Below are 20,824 nucleotides of genomic sequence, written 5' to 3'. Positions count from 1 at the left end.
GTGGACTCTGGCGAATTTTCGGTATAAACTGGACTCTGATGAATTTTGCTCACAAAGTGGACTCTGTTCATTTTTAGGTATAAAATGAACGCTGATGAATTATTAAAGATTACAGGACTCTGACGAATTTTGGATGAAAACTGGACTCTGATGAATTTTGCTCACAAAGTGGACTCTGACGAAATTTCGGTATAAAATGGACTCTGATGAAAAATGGGTTGAAAATGGACTCTGACAAATTTTGCTCACAAAGTGGACTTTGTTAATTTCAGGGAAAAACTTGACTCTGATTATTTCAGGCATTAGTCTCGAAGACGGCTTCAGTATTAAGGTTACATTGAGCTGCCTCGGTTGATTTGTGTAAAACTGACTGGTTAATGAAAAAGGAACAAAACATTACGATGTCAGAAAATAGCTGTAAGGAAATAGGAAGAGAGAACAATATGAAAAGTAGAGAGGGATACTGAAACAGGCAGGGAGAGGGGGGAGGGACAGTCCAGAAATTATGGAGAAGATAAGATTAAGGAGGTGACCTGAAGGCAGCGTCTAGCTGGCGGCGTAAGGTAAATACAGGTGAGGCGAGAGATTGCGAGGTAAGGGGGAGGGAGGGAGGGGGTGTGATGTATGAGCAGGAGATGCAGGGGGAGGGGGCAGGGAAATGAATCAGTTATATAGCAATATACTAGTTTCTAAGTAAGAATCCTACTTAAATGTATAAGGCCTAAATATCGGTTAATTATCGGTAGGAACTCTGAAAAATTCTCCCATAAGAACTCTTAACAAAACTCGTATGACATTATTTTCATCATAAGAACTTTTTAACAAACTTCTAAAGTCTCGGAAATTATTTTTCTCATAAGAATTCCTTACTTCCAAGTCTGTGACTGACCAAATTTACCTGAAAAACCCGAAGCCATATGCGGGATATTGGACCTGAAAACCCTGACTCACAAACGGGAATTTCTAAATTCACCTGAAAACCCTGACTCACAAACAGGAATTTCCCCGAGAAAAAAAAGTTCCTCGCTGCGCTCTCATCTACACTACTCTTGTAGAGTTCTAAATTCAGCTCATAACGATCCAGTGGATTTCTAAACTCAACCCGTACCGAACCTGTGGAATCCTATAATCAGCCCATACCGATCCTGTGGAGTCATATACTCAACCCGTACGGGTCCTGTGGAGTCCTATTCTCAGCCCAAAATGATCCTGTGGAGTCCTATACTCAGCCCGTACTAAACCTGTGGAGTCCTATACTCAGCTCGTAACGATACTGTGAAGTCCTATACTCAGCCCGTATCGATCTTGTGGAGTCTTATACTCAGCCCGTACCGATCCTGTGCAGTCCTATTCTCAGCTCATACCGATCCTGTGTAGAGTTATACTCCGCCCGTACTGATCCTGTGGAGTCCTATACTCATCCCGTACCACTCCTGAAGAGTGCTATACTCAGCCCATACCGATCCTGTGGAGTCCTATATTCAGCCCGTATCGATCCTGTGGAGTCCTATACTCGGCCTGTACTGATTTTGTGGAGTCCTAAATTCAACCCATAACGATCCTGTGGAGTTCTATACTCAGCCCGTACTGATCCTGTGGAATCCTATAATCAGCCCCTACCGATTCTGTGGAGTCCTATACACAGCCCGTACCGGTCCTGTGGAGTCCTACACTCAGCCCAAAACGATCCTGTGGAGTCCTGTACTCAGCCTGTACCGGTCTTGTGGAGTCCTACACTCAGCCCAAAACGATCCTGTGCAGTCCTATACTCAGCCCATACCGATCCTGTGTAGAGTGATACTCAGCCCGTACCGATCCTTTGGAGTGGTATACTCAGCCCGTACCGATCCTGTGGAGTCCTATACTCATCCCGTACCACTCCTGAAGAGTGCTATACTCAGCCCATACCGATCTTGTGGAGTTCTATACTCAGCCCGTACCAATCCTGCAGAATCCTATAATCAGCCCCTACCGATTCTGTGTAGTCCTATACTCAGCCCATACCAGTCCTGTGGAGTCCTATACTCAGCCCAAAACGATCCTGTGGAGTCCTGTACTCAGCCCATACCGGTCCTGTGGAGTCCTATACTTAGCCCGAAACGATCCTGTGGAGTACTATACTCAGCCCGTACCGATCCTGTGGAGTCCTATACTCAGCCAGTATCGATCTTGCGGAGTCCTATACTCAGCCTGTATCAATCCTGTGAAGTCTTGTACTCAGCCCGAACTCATCCTCTGCAGTTCTATTTTCATACGGTACGGATCTGTGGAGTCCTATACTCAGCCCGTAACGGTCCTGTGGAGTCCTATTCTCAGCCCGTAATGATCCTGTGGAGTCCTATACTCAGCCCGTACCGATCCTGTGGAGTCCAATACTCAGCCCGTACTGATCCTGTGGAGTCCTATACTCAACCCGTATCGGTCCTGTGGAGTCTTCTACTCAGCCCATACAGATCCAGTGGTGTTTTATATTCAACCCATACCAATCCTGTGGAGTCCTATACTCAGCCCGTATCGATCCTGTGGAGTCTTATACTCAGCCTTTATCGATCCTGTGGAGTCCTATACTCAGCACGTACCAATCTTGTGGTGTCCTATACGCAGTCCGTACCGTTCCTGTGCATTCCTATACTCAGCCTGTAACAATCCTGTGGAGTTCTGTATTCAGCTCCGTACCGTTCCTGTGGAGTCCTATACTCAGCCCATACCAATCCTGTGGAGTCCTATACTCAGCCCGTAACAATCCTGTGGAGTTTTATATTCAACCTGTACCGATCCTGTGCAGTTATATACTCACCCCGTAACGATCCTGTGTAGTCCTATACTCAGCCCATACCGATCCTGTGGAGTCCTATACTCAGCCCGTAACAATCCTGTGGAGTTCTATATTCAGCCTGTACCGATCTTGTGGAGTCCTATACTCAGCCCGTACCGATCCAGTGCAGTCCTATACTCAGCCCATACCGATCCTGTGTAAAGTTATACTCAGCCCGTACTGATCCTGTGGAGTCCTATACTCAGCCCGTATCGATCCCGTGGAGTCCTATATTCAGCCCGTATCGATCCTGTGGAATCCTATAATCAGCCCCTACCGATCCTGTGGAGTCCAAAATTAAGCCCATACCGATCCTATGGAGTCCTTTGCTCAGCCCGTATCGATGCTGTGGAGTCCTATACTCAGCCCGTAACGATCCTGTGGAGTTCTAAATTCAGCCTATAACGATCCTGTGGAGTTCAAAACTCAGCTCGTACCGATCCTGTGGAATCCTATAATCAGCCCGTACCGATCATGTGGAGTCCTATACTCAGCCCGGACCGGTCCTGTGGAGTACTATACTCAGCCCGAAATGATCCTGTGGAGTCCTATACTCAGCCTGTACTAATCCTGTGGAGTCCTATGCTCAGCCCGTACCGATCCTGTGGAGTCCTATACTCAGCCCGTACCGATCTTGTGGAGTCCTATACTCAGCCCGTACTAATCCTATGGAGTTCTAAATTCAGCCCTTACCGATCTTGTGGAGTCCTATACTCAGCCCCTATTGATCCTGTGGAGTCCTATACTCAGCCCGTTTCGATCCTGTAGAGTCCTATATTCAGCCCGTACCAATCCTGTGGAGTCCTATACTCAGCCCGTACCGATCCTGTGGAGTCCTATACTCAGCCTGTACTAATCCTGTGGAGTTCTAAATTCATGGTATTATCGTCTATGGTATTATCCACTATCATATTCTATCCCAGCTTCATTCTTTTGGCCTTCGTGGTCATCTCCCTCTCTTTCTCCGCAGCTTCCTCTCTCGTCGTTCCTTTCGGGTGAGGCTTGGTACCACTCTCTCTGCCTCTTTTCAGCAGTACGAAGGTGTGCTCCAGGGTAGTGTTCTGAGCACTACTCTTTCTCTGGATGCCCTCAATGGTCTTCTTTCCTCTCTTCCTTCAGGCGTCTTCTCCGCTCTTTATGTCTACGATCTTACCCTTTGCTGACAGGGTGATGATTCACCTCTCCTTCAATGCCGGCTTCAACTTGTGCTTGATGCCGTGTCATCTTGGGCCACCGAGCATGGCTTCAGGTTCTCTACATCTAAGACTTGTACTATGACTTTTACTCGGAATCATGTCGTTCTTCGTCCTTCTTTGTCGCTTTATGGTCACCCCGTTGTGTGCAAGGATTCTGCGAAGGTTTTGGGGTTGATTTCTGATACTCGTTTGTCCTGGTCGCCCCATATCTCTTACGTTTGTGTTGAATGCTCTAAGGCCCTTACCATCCTTCGGGTATTGTCCCATACTGCTTGGGGAGCGGATAGGCGCACTCTACTCGCTTTACATTCCTCTTTCGTCATATCTAAGATCGATTATGGTTGCCCTGCTTACTCGTCTGCTTCTCCTTCTATTCTTCGCTGTCTTGATGCTTTGCACCACACTGGGTTGCGCCTCAGTTCTGGTGCATTTAGTTTGACTCCCGTCCTCAGCTGGTATATTGACACTGGCTTCCTATCTCTCCAGCACCGCCTTGATCGCTACTGTCTTCGCTATCTTGCACGGTCCTTGCAACATCCTTCCTCTCGCCTCTGTCGTCCTTTAACTTTTACCCCTCCTGCGGTTCCTGTTCCTCTTCACCACCTCCCTCTTCGAAAATGTATATATGCTGGTTAGCATTGTAAATGTGTGGCCACGTCTGTGGTAGAAAAAAAAAAGTTCGTATATCTAATATTTCTCGTGTTGTTCCTTCGTTCCTTCTTTGCCCCCATGGAAAGTCCACCTTCCCCAGTTTTGTACATCCTTAACCCGCATCACTAAAGCTTTTACCCCTCCTACGGTTCTAAAACGCCTTTCTCTTGAGCACTTTTCTTCTCACTCCCGATCCGTTTCCGTCTTCAACGATGGATCTAAGTCTGTAGACGGTGTTGGCTACTCTGTTGTTTATCCTGATTGCACTTAAATGTGACGCTTACATCCGGAGACTAGCATTTTCACAGCGGAACTTTATGCTATTCTCTGTGCTTCTCGTCTCCTGCTTTCTCGTTGTCAATCTTCCTTTGTCATTGTTGTTGACTCTCGTAGTGCCCTCATGGCTCTCGGGTCCTTTAATTCGGTTCATCCAGTGGTTGTCGAAATCCAGCATTGGCTGTTTCTCTTTCTCAGTAAATTTAAGTCAGTTGAGTTTTGTTGGGTTCCCAGCCCTATTAGTGTCTTTTTAAATGAGTATGTGGATGCTGCCGCCAGGGAAGCTGTCCACTCTTGTCCCATCTCTCGTAAAGTTATTCCTTATTCCGACTTTTACCCGGTTATCCATTCCTCCATCCTTACCTGTTGGCAGGATTGTTGGTCCTCTGTTACTGGTAACAAAATCCGTACTCTTAAGAGTTGTGTGTCCTCGTGGTCGTCCTCCTACCACCGTAGCCGGCGATGGGAAACAGCTCTGGCAAGGTTGTGTATTGGCCATACCGGCTTAACTCATGGTCACTTATTGGAGCGCCGCCCTGCTCCTTGTTGTCCTAATTACATTGTTCCTCGTACGGTTGTGCATATCCTTATTGAATGTCCTGACTTCCGGGATGAGCGTATGTCTTGTTCTCCGACCGTCCCCCATAGTTGCTTGTCCCTCGATAGTATTCTTGGTGACTCGGATACTTTTGATATCCTTCGCCTTTACGTTTCTGTTCGGATTATCTCGCACATTTGATGGTGCTACATAGCCTTCCTGGTTTGGTGCCTTCTTTTGATAATTACTTACTTACTCATCACACTGCAATGGTCGGCGTTCAATCCCCGACCGTCCAAGTGGTTGGGCACCATTCCTTCCCCCCGTCCCATCCCAAATCCTTTATCCTGAGCCTTTCCCAGTGCTATATAGTCGTAATGGCTTGGTGCTTTCTCTCGATAGTTCCCTTCTCTACGTGCTTTCTCAGTGTAATGATGTACACACCTTCCACCTTAGATCTCAACTTGGCTATTACATACATTAATCTGTAATTACATGTACTCCTCTATTCACTCTACTCACTACACATCATAAACTAATCCCCTCTTTACTACTTTCTCACCTTTCTTATATTCGCACAATTCCATATGTGCATTTTATATAATTTTTATTGTTATAATTTTGTAACATTTTCAGATAGATCTCATAGTAAAATTCTGGTTCCTTTTTACTCTTCATTATCACGTCCGCTCAGCTCTAAAATTTTCCCTGCGGTGGGAATAAAGTAGGAAAGTTTCATACTCAGCTCAATCTTCTTTCCCCAACCGCCTCCGTTTATCTCGGACGCTCGGCAGTTGGCAACTGCACTTCACGTTACATAATGATGTGAGGGGCAGTTGCCACATCCCTATATCAGTCACGCACAGATATCAATTTTTTTCCTGTCATACATCTCTCTCTTTACGTTAAGTCCTAAATTTTACTTACAAATTACTCACAATTTATACTTGCAATTTATACTCACAATTTATCTTACCGATAATTTCAGCTCTTGATAATTATCAACTCCCGGGAAAGTCACTAAGGAGAATTCACTCTTAAATGCCCGGGATGCGACAGTTACTGGTGGAAATGTCGTTTACTTGAGTCACCCACATTTCACTCTTTCAGCTGCTGTAAATACAACGACTGATGCTGCTGCCATGTCTTTGTTCTTGTTCCATTTCCACTAATCTCAAAGTAAACAACGACCTGACTTTTATATACGTGTCCTTTCAAGAGACATGTAAGGTGTACCAAGTGTTAATCTGGACTCCTAGTTTTTTCGAAATGGTAAAGCTGGCATTATGACCTACAAACTCGGTTCTCTCATGAGATGTCGGTTTTAATGAAAGGATGCCTTCTGGCCTTTATCTGGCTTTAAGATGGCGACCTGTGATTGTTGGTGATGGTTTAGAAAGGTTCTGTAGTGGGGGAAGCTGTATTAATGAACCCCAGAACTGTTTGATTTATGTGTGTGTGTGTGTGTGTGTGTGTGTGTGTGTGTGTATTCACCAAGTTGTGCATGCGAGGGTTGAGCTCTGCTCTTTCGGCCCGCCTATCAATCAACTGATACTAACTACTATTTTTTTTCTTCCATATCATACACACACACACACCAGGAACAAGCCCGTGACAGCTGACTAACTCCCAGGTACATTTTTAATGCTAGGTAAAATGGTGCATAGGGTGAAAGAAACTCTGCCTATTGTTTCTTGCTGGTGCCCGGGATAAAACCCGGGACCACAAAATCACGCGTCTAGCATGCTGTCTGCTCAGCCACCGGCCCCACCGTGTGCGTGTGCTTGTGTGTTTGTGTGTGAGTGTGTGTGTGTGTGTGTATGTGTGTACTCACCTAGTTGTACTCACGTAGTTGTGCTTGCGGGGGTTGAGCTCTGGCTCTTTGGTCCCGCCTCTCAACCGTCAATCAACAGGTGTACAGATTCCTGAGCTTATTTGGCTCTATCATATCTACACTTGAAACTGTGTATGGAGTCAGCCTCCACCACATCACTTCCTAATGCATTCCATTTGTCAACCACTCTGACACTAAAAAAGTTCTTTCTAATATCTCTGTGGCTCATTTGGGCGCTCAGTTTCCACCTGTGTCCCCTTGTGCGTGTGCCCCTTGTGTTAAATAGCCTGTCTTTATCAACCCTATAAATTCCTTTGAGAATCTTGAATGTGGTGATCATGTCCCCCCTAACTCTTCTGTCTTCCAGCGAAGTGAGGTTTAATTCCCGTAGTCTCTCTTCGTAGCTCATACCTCTCAGCTCGGGTACTAGTCTGGTGGCAAATCTTTGAACCTTTTCCAGTTTAGTCTTATCCTTGACTAGATATGGACTCCATGCTGGTGCTGCATACTCCAGGATTTTTCCTGACATATGTGTTATACAAAGTTCTAAATGATTCTTTACACAAATTTCTGAATGCTGTTCGTATGTTGGCCAGCCTGGCATATGCCGCTGATGTTACCCTCTTGATATGTGCTGCAGGAGACAGGTCTGGCGTGATATCAACTCCCAAGTCTTTTTCTTTCTCTGACTCCTGAAGAATTTCCTCTCCCAGATAATACCTTGTATTTGGCCTCCTGCTCCCTGCACCTATCTTCATTATATTACATTTGGTGGGTTAAACTCTAACAACCACTTGTTCGATCATTCCTGCAGTTTGTCTAGGTCTTCTTGAAGCCTCAAACAGTCCTCTTCTGTCTTAATCCTTCTCATAATTTTGGCATCATCCGCAAACATTGAGAGAAATGAATCTATACCCTCCGGGAGATCAATTACATATATCAGAAACAAGGTAGGTCCGAGTATAGAGCCCTGTGAGACTCCACTGGTGACTTCACGCCAATCAGAGGTCTCACCCCTCACCGTAACTCTCTGCTTCCTATTGCTTAGGTACTCCCTTATCCACTGGAGCACCTTACCAGCTACACCTGCCTGTCTCTCCAGCTTATGTACCAGCCTCTTATGCGGTACTGTGTCAAAGGCTTTCCGACAATCCAAGAAAATGCAGTCCGCCCAGCCCTCTCTTTCTTGCTTAATCTTTGTCACCTGATCGTAGAATTCTATCAAGCCTGTAAGGCAAGATTTACCCTCCCTGTGTGTATGTGTGTGTGTGTGTGTAGTCAGCCTCCACCACATCACTTCCTAATGCATTCCATTTGCTAACTACTCTGACACTGAAAAAGTTCTTTCTAACGTCTCTGTGGCTCATTTGGGTACTCAGCTTCCACCTGTGTCCCCTTGTTCGCGTCCCACCAGTGTTGAAAAGTTCGTCCTTGTTTACCCGGTCGATTCCCCTGAGGATTTTGTAGGTTGTGATCATGTCCCCCCTTACTCTTCTGTCTTCCAGTGTCGTGAGGTGCATTTCCCGCAGCCTTTCCTCATAACTCATGCCTCTTAGTTCTGGGACTAGTCTAGTAGCATACCTTTGGACTTTTTCCAGCTTCGTCTTGTGCTTGACAAGGTACGGGCTCCATGCTGGGGCCGCATACTCCAGGATTGGTCTTACATATGTGGTGTACAAGATTCTGAATGATTCCTTACACAGGTTCCTGAACGCCGTTCTGATGTTAGCCAGCCTCGCATATGCCGCAGACGTTATTCTCTTTATGTGGGCTTCAGGAGACAGGTTTGGTGTGATATCAACTCCTAGATCTTTCTCTCTGTCTGTTTCATTAAGTACTTCATCTCCTATTCTGTATCCTGTGCCTGGCCTCCTGTTTCCACTTCCTAGTTTCATTACTTTGCATTTACTCGGGTTGAACTTCAACAGCCATTTGTTGGACCATTCACTCAGTCTATCCAGGTCATCTTGTAGCCTCCTACTATCATCCTCTGTTTCAATCCTCCTCATAATTTTTGCATCGTCGGCAAACATTGAGAGGAACGAATCTATACCCTCTGGGAGATCATTTACATATACCAGAAACAGTATAGGTCCAAGGACTGACCCCTGCGGGACTCCACTTGTGACGTCTCGCCAATCTGAGACCTCACCCCTCACACAGACTCGTTGTCTCCTGTTGCTTAGGTATTCCTCTATCCACCGGAGTACCTTCCCTCTCACTCCAGCCTGCATCTCCAACTTTCGCACTAGCCTCTTGTGTGGCACTGTATCAAAGGCTTTCTGACAATCCAAAAATATGCAGTCTGCCCACCCTTCTCTTTCTTGCCTTATTTTTGTTGCCTGGTCGTAGAATTCAAGTAACCCTGTGAGGCAGGACCTGCCATCCCTGAACCCATGTTGATGCTGTGTTACAAAGTTCCTTCGCTCCAGATGCTCCACTAGTTTTTTTCGCACAATCTTCTCCATCAGCTTGCATGGTATGCAGGTTAGGGACACTGGCCTGTAGTTCAGTGCCTCCTGTCTATCCCCTTTCTTGTATATCGGGACTACGTTAGCTGCTTTCCAAATATCTGGCAGTTCCCCTGTTGCCAGTGATTTGTTATACACTATGGAGAGTGGTAGGCTCAGTTCTCTTGCTCCTTCCTTTAGAACCCAAGGGGAGATTCCATCTGGGCCTATAGCCTTTGTCACGTCCAACTCTAGTAAACACTTCCTTACTTCCCCACTGGTAATCTCAAACTCTTCCAGTGGTTCCTGGTTAGCTATTCCCTCACTTACCTCTGGAATTTCTCCTTGTTCTAAGGTGAAGACCTCCTGGAATTTCTTATTCAATTCCTCACACACTTCCTTGTCATTTGTAGTGAATCCTTCCGCCCCTATCCTTAATCTCATAACCTGTTCCTTTACTGTTGTTTTTCTCCTAATGTGGCTATGCAACAATTTAGGCTGAGTCTTTGCCTTGCTTGCGATGTCATTTTCGTATTGTCTTTCTGCCTCTCTTCTCATCCTGACATATTCATTCCTGGCATTCTGGTATCTTTCTCTGCTCTCCAGTGTCCTGTTATTCCTATAGTTTCTCCATGCCCTTTTACTTTGCTGCTTAGCTAGCCTACATCTTTGATTAAACCATGGGTTTCTCATCTTCATTTCTCTGTTTTCCTTTTGGACTGGGACAAACTTGTTCGCTGCGTCCTTGCACTTCTGCGTGATGTAATCCATCATATCTTGGGCCGTCTTTCCCCTGAGCTCTGTTTCCCATGCTATATCTGTTAGGAGTGTGTGTGTGTGTGTGTGTGTGTGTGTGTGTGTGTGTGTGTGTGTGTGTGTGCGTGTGTGTGTGTGTGTGTGTGTGTACTCACCTAGTTGTGTTTGCGGGGGTTGAGCTCTGGCTCTTTGGTCCCGCCTCTCAACCGTCAATCAACAGGTGTACAGATTCCTGAGCCTATTGGGCTCTATCATATCTACACTTGAAACTGTGTATGGAGTCAGCCTCCTCCACATCACTTCCTAATGCATTCCATTTGTCAACCACTCTGACACTAAAAAAGTTCTTTCTAATATCTCTGTGGCTCATTTGGGCGCTCAGTTTCCACCTGTGTCCCCTTGTGCGTGTGCCCCTTATGTTAAATAGCCTGTCTTTATCTACCCTATCAATTCCCTTGATAATCTTGAATGTAGTGATAATGTCCCCCCTAACTCTTCTGTCTTCCAGCGAAGTGAGGTTCAGTCTCCGCAGTCTCTCCTCGTAGCTCATACCTCTCAGCTCAGGTACTAGTCTGGTGGCAAATCTTTGAACCTTTTCCAGTTTAGTGTTATCCTTGACTAGATATGGACATCATGCTGGGGCTGCATACTCCAGGATTGGCCTGACATATGTGGTATACAAAGTTCTGAATGATTCTTTACACAAATTTCTGAATGCCGTTCGTATGTTGGCCAGCCTGGCATATGCCGCTGATGTTATCCTCTTGATATATGCTGCAGGAGACAGGTCTGGCGTGATATCAACTCCCAAGTCTTTTTCTTTCTCTGACTCGTGAAGGATTTCCTCTCCCAGATGATACCTTGTATTTGGCCTCCTGCTCCCTACACCTATCTTCATTACATTACATTTGGTTGGGTTGAACTCTAATAACCACTTGTTCGACCATTCCTACAGTTTGTCTAGGTCTTCTTGAAGCCTCAAACAGTCCTCTTCTGTCTTAATCCTTCTCATAATTTTGGCATCATCCGCAAACATTGAGAGAAATGAATCTATACCCTCCGGGAGATCATTTACATATATCAGACACAAGATAGGACCGAGTACAGAGACCTGTGGGACTCCACTGGTGACTTCACGCCAATCGGAGGTCTCACCCCTCACCGTAACTCTCTGCTTCCTATTGCTTAGGTACTCCCTTATCAACTGGAGCACCTTACCAGCTACACCTGCCTGTCTCTCCAGCTTATGTACCAGCCTCTTTTGCGGTACTGTGTCAAAGGCTTTCCGACAATCCAAGAAAATGCAGTCCGCCCAGCCCTCTCTTTCTTGCTTAATCTGTGTCACCTGGTCATAGAATTCTATTAAGCCAGTCAGGCAAGATTTACCCTCCCTGAACCCATGTTGTCGATTTGTCACGAGGTCCCTTCTCTCCAGATGTGCTACCAGGTTTTTTCTCACGATCTTCTCCATCACCTTGCATGGTATACAAGTCAAGGATACTGGCTTGTAGTTCAGTGCCTCTTGCCTGTCGCCCTTTTTGTATATTGGGACCACATTCGCCGTCTTCCATATTTCTGGTAGGTATTCTGTCTCCAGTGACCTACTATACACTATGGAGAGTGGCAAGCAAAGTGCCTCTGCACACTCTTTCAGTACCAATGGCGAGATCCCGTCTGGACCAACAGCCTTTCTAACATCCAGATCCAGCAGGTGTTTCTTGACCTCCTCTCTCGTAATTTCAAACTCTTCCAAGGCCGCCTTGTTTACGTCCCTTTCTCCTAGCACAGTGACCTCACCTTGTTCTGTTGTGAAGACCTCTTGGAACCTCTTGTTGAGTTCACCACACACCTCTTTGTCATTCTCTGTATACCTGTCCTCGCCTGTTCTAAGTTTCACTACCTGTTCTTTCACTGTTGTTTTCCTTCTGATGTGACTGTGGAGTAGCTTTGGTTCGGTCTTGGCTTTGTTTGCTATATCATTTTCATAACTTTTCTCTGCTTCTCTTCTCACCCTGACGTACTCATTCCTGGTTCTCTGGTATCTCTCTCTGCTTTCTGGTGTTTTGTTATTCCGGAAGTTCCTCCATGCCCTTTTGTAAAGTTTCTTTGCTTCCATACATGCCCTATTATACCATGGATTCTTCTTTTGTTTCTCGGATTTTTCCTTTTGGGCCGGGATGTATCTGCTTACTGCCTCCTGATACTTTTGGGTGGCATAGTCCATCATATCTTGTACAGACTTAGCTCTGAGGACTGTGTCTCAAGGTATTTCCCTTAGGAAGCTTCTCATCTCATAATTTCCCTTTCGGTATGCCAGCCTTTTGTTTCCTAGTTCTTTTCCGGGGGGGATAATTCCGAGCTCTACCAGGTACTCAAAGTTCAATACACTGTGATCACTTATTCCCAAGGGTGCTTCCATCTTTACTTCCCTTATATCCCACTCATTTAGTGTAAATATCAGATCAAGCATTGCTGGTTCATCCTCTCCTCTCATTCTTGTTGGATCCTTGATGTGCTGGCTCAGAAAGTTTCTTGTTGCCACGTCAAGCAGCTTAGCTCTCCATGTTTCTAGTCCTCTATGCGGGTCTCTGTTCTCCCAAACTATCTTCCCATGGTTGAAGTCTCCCATGATTAGTAGTCCAGATCCATTCCTGCTAGCAACAGAAGCTGCTCTCTCTATTATGTTAATGGTGGCCATATTATTTCTATCATATTCCTGTCTGGGTCTTCTGTCATTTGGTGGTGGATTATATATGACTACGACTATAATTTTTTGCCCTCCAGTTTTTATTGTTCCTATTATGTAGTCACTGAAACCTTCACATCCCTGAACAACTAACTCCTCAAAATCCCAGCCTTTTCTTACCAGCAGAGCTACACCACCACCACCTCTTCCTTCTCTCTCTTTCCTCATAACATAATAGTCCTGTGGGAACACTGCATTTGCTATTGTTTTCGTCAGCTTCGTTTCTGTGAGAGCTATTATGTCTGGGTTTTCCTCTAGTACCCATTCTCCAAGTTCATTTGCCTTACTTGTAATACCATCTATGTTAGTGTACATTGCCTTGAGGCTCAATTTCTTCTGTCCCTTCTCAAATCTCCTCCTTGGTGAATGTTCTGCTGGTGGAGGAAGCTGTGCCATGGGTGTGAGAATTTGTGAGGTGGATGCCAGGGTTGCAGAGGATACTGGGATGTGGGGTGGGAGGTCAAGTGAAGGGGGAAGGACAGGAAGGGTATGGGGTGAATGGGGCGGGAGAACAGGAAGGAAAGGTGGGTTTTATTTGCAGAGGAGGGTGGTGGGGTTGCCCTCCCCGCTCGTGTTACTGGGTAGCTGTGTGTGTGTGTGTGTGTGTGTGTGTGTGTGTGTGTGTGTGTGTGTGTGTGTGTGTGTGTGTGTGTGTGTGTGTGTGTGTACTCACCTAGTTGTACTCACCTAGTTGTGTTTGCGGGGGTTGAGCTCTGGCTCTTTGGTCCCGCCTCTCAACCGTCAATCAACAGGTGTACAGATTCATGAGCCTATCGGGCTCTGTCATATCTACACTTGAAACTGTGTATGGAGTCAGCCTCCACCACATCACTTCCTAATGCATTCCATTTGTCAACCACTCTGACACTAAAAAAGTTCTTTCTAATATCTCTGTGGCTCATTTGGGCACTCAGTTTCCACCTGTGTCCCCTTGTGCGTGTTCCCCTTGTGTTAAATAGACTGTCTTTATCTACCCTATCAATCCCCTTCAGAATCTTGAATGTGGTGATCATGTCCCCCCTAACTCTTCTGTCTTCCAGCGAAGTGAGGTTTAATTCCCGTAGTCTCTCCTCGTAGCTCATACCTCTCAGCTCGGGTACTAGTCTGGTGGCAAACCTTTGAACCTTTTCCAGTTTAGTCTTATCTTTGACTAGATATGGACTCCATGCTGGGGCTGCATACTCCAGGATTGGCCTGACATATGTGGTATACAAAGTTCTGAATGATTCTTTACACAAGTTTCTGAATGCCGTTCGTATGTTGGCCAGCCTGGCATATGCCGCTGATGTTATCCGCTTGATATGTGCTGCAGGAGACAGGTCTGGCGTGATATCAACCCCCAAGTCTTTTTCCTTCTCTGACTCCTGAAGAATTTCCTCTCCCAGATGATACCTTGTATCTGGCCTCCTGCTCCCTACACCTATCTTCATTACATTACATTTGGTTGGGTTAAACTCTAACAACCATTTGTTCGACCATTCCTTCAGCTTGTCTAGGTCTTCTTGAAGCCTCAAACAGTCCTCTTCTGTTTTAATCCTTCTCATAATTTTAGCATCGTCCGCAAACATTGAGAGAAATGAATCGATACCCTCCGGGAGAGGGTATCGATTGTGTGTGTGTGTGTGTGTGTGTGTGTGTGTGAGTGTATGTGTGTGTGTGTGTGTGTGTGTTTATGTGTGTGTGTGTGTGTACTCACCTAGTTGTGTTTGCAGGGGTTGAGCTCTGGCTCTTTGGTCACGCCTCTCAACCGTCAATCAACAGGTGTACAGATTCCTGAGCCTATCGGGCTCTATTATATCTACACTTGAAACTGTGTATGGAGTCAGCCTCCACCACATCACTTCCTAATGCATTCCATTTGTCAACCACTCTGACACTAAAAAAGTTCCTTCTAATATCTCTGTGGCTCATTTGGGCACTCTGTTTCCACCTGTGTCCCCTTGTGCGGGTTCCCCTTGTGTTAAATAGACTGTCTTTATCTACCCTATCAATTCCCTTCAGAATCTTGAATGTGGTGATCATGTCCCCCCTAACTCTTCTGTCTTCTAGCGAAGTGAGGTTTAATTCCCGTAGTCTCTCCTCGTAGCTCATACCTCTCAGCTCGGGTACTAGTCTGGTGGCAAACCTTTGAACCTTTTCCAGGTTAGTCTTATCCTTGACTAGATATGGACTCCATGCTGGGGCTGTATACTCCAGGATTGGCCTGACATATGTGGTATACAAAGTTCTGAATGATTCTTTACACAAGTTTCTGAATGCCGTTCGTATGTTGGCCAGCCTGGCATATGCCGCTGATGTTATCTGCTTGATATGTGCTGCAGGAGACAGGTCTGGCGTGATATCAACCCCCAAGTCTTTTTCCTTCTCTGACTCCTGAAGAATTTCCTCTCCCAGATAATACCTTGTATCTGGCCGCCTGCTCCCTACACCTATCTTCATTACATTACATTTGGTTGGGTTAAACTCTAACAACCATTTGTTCGACCATTCCTTCAACTTGTCTAGGTCTTCTTGAAGCCTCAAACCGTCCTCTTCTGTTTTAATCCTTCTCATAATTTTAGCATCGTCCGCAAACATTGAGTGAAATGAATCGATACCCTCTGGGAGATCATTTACATATATCAGAAACAAGATAGGACCGAGTATAGAGCCCTGTGAGACTCCACTGGTGACTTCACGCCAATCGGAGGTCTCACCCCTCACCGTAACTCTCTGCTTCCTATTGCTTAGATACTCCCTTATCCACTGGAGCACCTTACCAGCTACACCTGCCTGTCTCTCCAGCTTATGTACCAGCTTCTTAAGCGGTTCTGTGTCAAAGGCTTTCCGACAATCCAAGAAAATGCAGTCCGCCCAGCCCTCTCTTTCTTGCTTAATCTTTGTCACCTGATCGTAGAATTCTATCAAGCCTGTAAGGCAAGATTTACCCTCCCTGAACCCATGTTGGCGATTTGTCACGAAGTCCCTTCTCTCCAGATGTATTACCAGGTTTTTTCTCACGATCTTCTCCATCACCTTGCATGGTATACAAGTCAAGGATACTGGCCTGTAGTTTAGTGCCTCTTGCCTGTCGCCCTTTTTGTATATTGGGACCACATTCGCCGTCTTCCATATTTCTGGTAGGTCTCCCGTCTCCAGTGACTTACTATACACTATGGAGAGTGGCAAGCAAAGTTCCTCTGCACACTCTTTCACTATCCATGGTGAGATCCCATCTGGACCAACAGCTTTTCTAACATCCAGATCCAGCAGGTGTCTCTTGACCTCCTCTCTCGTAATTTCGAACTCTTCCAAGGCCGCCTGGTTTACCTCCCTTTCTCCTAGCACAGTGACATCACCTTGTTCTATTGTGAAGACCTCCTGGAACCTCTTGTTGAGTTCTTCACACACCTCTCTGTCATTCTCTGTATACTTGTCCTCGCCTGTTTGAAGTTTCAATACCTGTTCTTTCACTGTTGTTTTCCTTCTGATGTGACTGTGGAGTAGCTTTGGTTCGGTCTTGGCTTTGTTTGCTATATCATTTTCGAAACTTTTCTCTGCTTCTCTTCTCACCCTGACGTACTCATTCCTGGTTCTCTGGTATCTCTCTCTGCTTTCTGGTGTTCTGTTATTCCGGAAGTTCCTCCACGCCCTTTTGTTCAGTTTCTTCGCTTCCATACATGCCCTATTATACCATGGATTCTTCTGTTGCTTCTCGGATTTTTCCCTTTGGGCCTGGATGAACCTTTTTACTGCCTCCTGACACTTTTGGGTAACATAGTCTATCATACCCTGTACGGACTTATCTCTGAGGTCTGTGTCCCTAGGTATTTCACTTAGGAAACTTCTCATCTGTTCATAATTTCCCTTTCGGTATGCCAGCCTTTTGATTCCTATTTCATTTTTCGGGGAGATAATTCCTAGCTCTACCAGGTACCCAAAGTTCAATACACTGTGGTCACTCATTCCCAAGGGCGCTTCCGTCTTAACTTCTCTTATATCCCACTCATTTAGGGTAAATATCAAGTCAAGCATTGCTGGTTCATCTTCTCCTCTCATTCTTGTTGGTTCTGTGATGTGCTGGTTTAGAAAGAATCTTGTTGCCACGTCCAGCAGCTTAGCCCTCCATGTTTCTGGTCCTCCATGCGGGTCTCTGTTCTTCCAATCTATTTGCCCATGGTTGAAGTCTCGCATAATTAGTAGTCCAGATCCATTCCTGCTAGCAACAGAAGCTGCTCTTTCTATTATGTGAATGGTGGCCATGTTGTTTCTATCATATTCCTGTCTAGGTCTTTTGTCATTTGGTGGTGGATTATATATGACTACGACTATAATTTTTTTTTCCCTCCATTTGTTACGGTACCTGCTATGTAGTCACTGAAACCTTCACAGTCCTTAATATCCATCTCCTCAAAATCCCAGCCTTTTCTTACCAGCAGAGCTACACCACCCACACCTCTTCCTTCCCTCTCTTTCCTCATGACATAATAGTCCTGTGGGAACACTGCATTTGTTATCGTTTTCGTGATCTTTGTTTCTGTGAGGGCTATTATGTCTGGGTTTTCCTCTAATACCCGTTCTCCAAGCTCATTTGCTTTATTTGTAATTCCATCTATGTTAGTGTACATCGCTTTGAGGCTCACTTTCTTCTGTCCCTTCTCAAATCGCCTCCTTGATGAGTGTTCTGCTGTTGGGGGAGGCTGTTCCATGGGTGTGAGGACCTGTGAGGTGGATAACAGGGTCTCAGAGGATACTGGGATGAGGTGCGGGGGATCCGGTGAAGGGGGAGGGACATGGAGGGTATGGGGTGAAAGGAGAGGGAGGACGCGAAGGAAAGGGGGGGGGAGGACTCGGGAGGAGGGGAGGGGTCAGACAATTCCGGGTGGGGATTGGGTGTGGGGGGAGGGAGATTTGGTTGAACATTTGAGTGGGGGCAGTGAGGGTTTGGGGTAGGGGGGGTTTCTATGCAGAGGAGGGAGGCGGGGTTGTCCTCCCTTCTGGTGTTACTGGGTAGCTGGTTGTGGGTTCCCCCCTCGCTTCTGGGGGGTGTTGTATTGGGAGCTGTGACTTCCTGGTTTTCCCCTCTCGCCCTGCGCCTCTTCCTTGCTTCTGCCGCCACGGCTCTCTCCTCCCTTGTCATGTCTCTCTGGAGGAATACATTTTTGAATTTTCCCACGTTTTTCAGGGAGCTCTTCCTTGATAGGATCTTCTCTTTTGTGCTCTCGTTTGTAAACACTATCTTTATCATTCGGTCTCAGTCTTTGTTGTACCAACCTAGCCTGAAAACCTTCTCAATGCTATGCTCATCCCCTTCCATGTCAAGTGCCTTTAGTACTTCATTCACTGCTGCTTTGTCCACACACTTTGTGTGTGTGTGTGTGTGTGTGTGAGTGTGTGTGTGTGTGTGTTTAAGTTTGTGAGAGTCTGTACTCGTGTTTGTGTTTCAGTAAGTACTCCATACACCTGCTTGTACCTCCTTGTGTGAGTGGGACGTCGTAAGCTTACAGCCAAAGCTCACCTCTGCTAATCCTTGCTCTCCAAGAAACTCCCCTGACCCAGCAACAATCGTCAAAACAATAGCCACCGCACTCATAAGTCAACAAAAGTGACCGCCACCTCACTCCTAACTTAGAGCAGCATGCCTGAATGGAAGCAGTCGGTGAAAACATAAGCTTCTCAAAGCATCAGGTGTGATAATAATACGCTCTGCAACACCTATAAGATGTTGCAGTTGTTGACCTAAGATTCCCACCTTTACTCATACAGGATTCCGCCCAATCTTAAGTTTCCTAACATTGTTTAATATTGATTTTTCTATGTTTACAGATATTGTAGATTTCGTGTAAATTATAAATATATATTTGAGATTAATAAATATAATATTTTACATTACAAAAAAGTATACAGGGGCTTTCTTGAGATATGAAAATTATTTCAAGAGTTTCAGAAGGATAAAAAGACTGAAAAACGCTGCCTTAGAGTAAGTCTCTGGGTAACCTCACAGAAGCTGTACCGAACAAGAAATATGGACTCGGTAAGAAAAAACAGCTTCAAACCAAAACAAATGATATAAAAATCTAACGTATTTTCAGGGTAATGATAATCGTCCATAAATAGTTGGACTATAAGATTTATGCTGCCTTGTAACATGATATAACTGCTTAGAGAGATATTATTTAGCTCATTCAAAATAATTTAATTTACCTACATAATTTTTCCTCGTAAACGATTTGCAGGTTTTGTTGACTAATAGATGACTCGAGCAGACTTTGGAATGGAAGATAAGCAATGAATGTGTGTTTGATTAGTAAAATATCATGAGACAAAGAAGCTGGCTACATAGCCAACTGAACCAAAGCTTGAACATAAAGCTATGGTTTAGATAATTAAACCAAAGTTTTAATATATTCATAGAACCTTTGCAAATTTTTTTCGGAAAAATAATTGTTTGATGTATTGAATCCCAAGAATTCACTTAAACAATTAAATTTCTTAGTCTTGATGCAGTATGAAACTAACTATAATTTGTATCTATTCATGAACATTTTGTCCTTAGAAATTGCCAGTCTAAATTCAATGGCTTCAAAGGGAGAATATCAATAAAGTCAACTAAGTTTGTCTCCCTTGAGAATAACCTAACTGTTCTCCTCAGCTATTAAGACACACTGCGAGGAGATACAAGCCCAGAAGCCCGGTCTCAAAGAAACTGTTAAGTTGCATGAAAGAGAATTTATTGATTTTATAATCGCAAATGTAATTACATAGGGAGAAAAATTAGTAGAATGTGGCTGAAGAAACGGAAGGAAGAGCAGAGAGAGAAAGAGAGACTGAAGGTAAATGATGAATGAGAGAGACGAATGTGATAAAAGAATTAGAAGACTGTGCAGTGTGTGGTTAGTGTTGCAGTGTTTGTGCAATTAGGATTCCGGCTTTACAGTGTCACGGGAGGTGGGCTGGGGCTCTGCTAGCAATCGGCTGCTAGGGGCTCAGAAGGCAGAATACTCAGCCCCTCCGACTCTCGGGACTCACCGGAATCTCCTAGTCCCACAGGAGAGGACCAGCAGTGCCCACCACCGCAGGTCTTTGCTCCCACCACTGTGGGGTTCCACTGATTCACCATGGGAGCCCTTCAGTCAACGACGGGGAAACTGTTGTTAGCAATTCCGGCCTAGACCCATGGAGAAGTGAAGGAAGACCCAGGCTTACCTTTTAACAATAAATTTCCCTGAGTCTTGCCTGCCAGACAAAAAGATTGCAGGAATTCTTTTCTCACCTGCCTTCCCTGTCTTCCTTTAACAAGGTCGTCAGCTGGGTTGAGATACCTCAGCAATGTAGTTGGGTTGTCAGCAATGTAGTTCAGTGGGTGTATTCTATACTGCTTGTTGCCACAGTGTCGCTACTCTTTTGGCCATGATTCTGGTCGGATGGCCTAGGGTACACTTTTATATAAGTCTGTGCTGCTTTACCACTCTCCAGGCAATAAGACCTTCTGTAGAAAACGTAGTGTTCACTAGGTGGTACTATGATAACCCTCGTGTATGCTCGTAGAGATTATTATGGACGCACACTTAAACACAATGATA

The sequence above is a fragment of the Procambarus clarkii genome, chromosome 29 (genome assembly GCF_040958095.1).
Source record: "Procambarus clarkii isolate CNS0578487 chromosome 29, FALCON_Pclarkii_2.0, whole genome shotgun sequence".
Lineage (NCBI taxonomy): Eukaryota > Metazoa > Arthropoda > Malacostraca > Decapoda > Cambaridae > Procambarus > Procambarus clarkii.
This window is presented reverse-complemented; position numbering follows the sequence as displayed.